The sequence below is a fragment of the Camellia sinensis genome, chromosome 8 (genome assembly GCF_055761805.1).
Source record: "Camellia sinensis isolate YWXY chromosome 8, ASM5576180v1, whole genome shotgun sequence".
NCBI classification, from domain to species: Eukaryota; Viridiplantae; Streptophyta; class Magnoliopsida; order Ericales; family Theaceae; genus Camellia; species Camellia sinensis.
Genome location: NC_138968.1, coordinates 166291331 through 166294707, shown reverse-complemented (window position 1 = coordinate 166294707; position 3377 = coordinate 166291331). Strand labels below are relative to the sequence as shown.

Sequence of the window (3377 nt, the reverse complement as noted above, 5' to 3'; positions counted from 1 at the left end):
CTCCTCCTCCTCCTCCTCCCTCCTCCTTCCTCCCTCGTCCTCTCCTTCCTCCCTCTCTTCCTCTGCGTTTATTTTTTTTTTGAAAATTTACTCCCAAAACGACGGCGTTTTGGGGGCTGCCAGGTAGGGCGGCCGAGAATCCGGACTCCAGAGGGAGAGAATGGCAACTTTCATACATAGACCCAAGAGAGATTAAAGTGCATTGGTTAGTCGGATCACGTGGGTAGCTTTTCTTTTATGTGTGTGATGGGTGTGTGTGTTTATGCCATCTGTGTGCCATGTGTGTGCAGCGAGTCAGTGAGGTGCCGAGAGAGGGAGAGATATCGCTGTGTCTCGGTTTGGTTTGTTTTTTTTTTTTGTGTTCATTTCATGTTGCACTTCATGGGTTTGCAGAGAGAGGGAGCTCGAGAGTGGGTTTGGCGGAGGAGAGGAGAGGAATCATGGTTAACTTGATTTCTGTACGAGAAGCAGAAGCAGAACCATGGTGGTGGTGGTGCGAAGATGGGATGCTCGTTTTCAGGGCTGAACGCTCTCTACGACGCCGTGAATGGTGGCGGAGATGTGTGGATCAATGAGAACCGTTTCAGGATCTTGAGGCAGCTCGGCGAAGGTGGTTTCGCCTATGTCTTCCTCGTCAAGGAGGTCCTCACTGAGTCCGCCGCGGCTTCCGGTGATGGCATTGCCAAGAAACTCAAGGACCCTTCTTGCGTCTCTGATGATGGAACTTATGCAATGAAGAAAGTTCTCGTCCTGCAAGAAAGCAAATTCGCTCTCGTTCAGAAGCACTACAATTGCAAGAATGGGCATCTGAGCACTGTTCGGCACCTTTCCGAGCACCTGAATTGTGGGATTGCCCAAGCCATGCAGATATTGATGAAAGAACTGATATCTGGTCATTAGGATGCACTTTGTTTGCAATAATGTATGGTGCATCTCCATTTGAGTACGCACTTGGGGAGTCTGGAGGAAGCCTACAATTAGCCATTGTAAATGCACAAGTAAAGTGGCCGACATCTGGGCCTAAACCTCCATACCCGGAAGCTCTTCACCAGTTTGTTTGGGTGCAGCTGCAGTCCCATCTGGTATGTCTTGAATCCTATCTGGCAGGGCAAGGACCAAATCATTACGGGCAGCAAATTCTTCCGTTGAAAGCCCCTTGACTCTGGTTAGAATGTCGATTACACTCATCTCTGCTTCAAGTCTTGCGTTTGTGTTCTAGTTGATGATAGTGGTGATCGTAGAGATGTTTGGAGAGAGAGAAAATGATAGCAGAATAGGTTGAGGTCCGGCGGGCGGCTAAGGTGAGGTTGCCGCCCGCCGGTGAAGCGAAAATACTAGGTTCTAAACCTGCTCTGATACCATGTTAAAATTCAATGTATAAAGAGAGAAATACAGAGAATAATGTATCTATTGATGTATTATTGATTGATATATATATGTTTACAATGATTCCTATATATAGGAGAGGATGTGGGAAGAGAATAGGTGAGTGTGTAGTAGGTGTGTAGTAGATGGAGTAGGTGAGGAGTAGGTGGAGAGTAGGTGAAGTAGGTGAGTGTGTAGTAGGTGTGTAGTAGATGGAGTAGGTGAGGAGTAGGTGGAGAGTAGGTGAAGTAGGTGATAGTGGTAGGTTTTAACACCTGCGATTCAGTAGTCCTCTTCTTTGATATCTTTTAGGCCAGTGAATTTCACTCCTTCAGTTCCTACTTTCATTTCTATTTTTTTTCGTAGAGTAATGCTATAAAAATTAAGACATCTTACAATTTTTTTCTCTCACTGTTTTGGCATCACATGTCATACTATTAATTTTTTTCATGAATTTTGTGAAAACTGCATTGTAACCTGTATCCAGTCAAATCTCCTCCCAATCTTCTTCTTTATCTGTTTACTTTGATTATTCACTGCCATGCTTTGAATGTCGTTTTTGCATGGAGAATAGAGGCTGAGAAGGATGAATTCATCTATGAAGTAACTTTCTCATCTCTGAAGCAATTCTTGCCAGGCTTGATCACAAGAAGAATTATATTATGAGAAAAGCTACAATGTGGATTTAAAAAAGCTGCATGAAATATGGTTTTTTGTCATCACAAAATATAAATGCAACTTGAGTATGCTTAACTCAATGGAGAATTAAACAAAATGCAGTATATTTAAACTTTTCAAAATTGTTATGTTTGTTTTTGTTTTTTGAACAACAATAAATAAATAAATAAAACAATAAAGAAAAAAAGAAAATTATTGATAAAATGATAATGTTGATAATTCTAAAAAGGCAACGAGTGGCAAATGTGTTCAAATAATAGGTTTGAGAAAACTTCACCACAATCTTAACATATTTTTCTATGTATTTCAATCATAATTATTTTTACATATTAAAAAATTTATAAATATATACTCACAGAAACATCTTCAAACAAATAAAAAGTTATGCTTAGTTTATAAATTTGTGTAGAGATTTAAAAAAGAAAAAATAAAAGATGAGTAAAATATGAATAAAATATAATTTTTTTTTTCTTTCCCGTTCTAAATTTCTACCCAACTCCACAAATCAAACTTGGCCAAAGAGATAAAAAAAACCCACATGTAATGTAAAAGAAGAATGAATCTTCCAAAAAACCAAATGTATGGTTTACACGGCCTCTAGATATAGAACTCTGTCCCGTTCGGCCCAAGCCCTACAATAAGCTCAAACCAGCCCATTGCACAGTACACAGCAACAATTGCTTTGTATTAATACTGTTTGATGTAACTTATTGTAAATTAAAAGCTGATGATACAGTTTGTTCTAGTGAATGGATCGGACTGATCCAAGCTCCTCAAGCCCACGTCCAAATGATCAAGCCTATCGGATAACCTGCAAACAAGTTCAACGGGGAACTGGGTAGTCCCCCAGTAAACCCTCCGACGAGCAAGTTAGGAAGAGAAGTAGAGTGCAGAGGGAGAGATTAGAGATAGAAAAGCTTAACCTTCTTCTTGTCTTCAACGTTTGTTTATATCATTTGGTAATCATTTCACTGTCCCTTCCGACCTGCCTTCCTTGCCGAAAGTCTATGCTGTAACTTACCTTATTCAGGGTAAGGGGGTCCTGTTCTGACGAAGAGGCGTTGTCGTAATAAATGCTGTGATGGGCTGTATTAATGGTGATGTGCAGTGACAATAACTTTGCAGATCTTTGTCTGCTGATGTGGCTCGTCCTTCACCTACCATGTGTCAGAATGTCATTGGCTCTTTATGTCATGTTGGATTCCACCTGTCCTGGACCTTACCAGCTGGGTTATGTATTGGGCTCCAAGTGATGGGCTTGGGTTGTTCATAGTGATTCATGACCTTTATGGGCTTATACACGTCAGTAGTCCCCCATTCCCGAGTGCAGCTTT

General features: G+C 41.0%; 1 pseudogene; it reads left to right on the top strand.

Moving 5' to 3' along the window:
* The first annotated feature begins 478 nt into the window (after window positions 1-478).
* LOC145798257 (uncharacterized) lies at window positions 479-1160 on the top strand (annotated as a pseudogene).
* Window positions 1161-3377: the final 2217 nt, after the last annotated feature.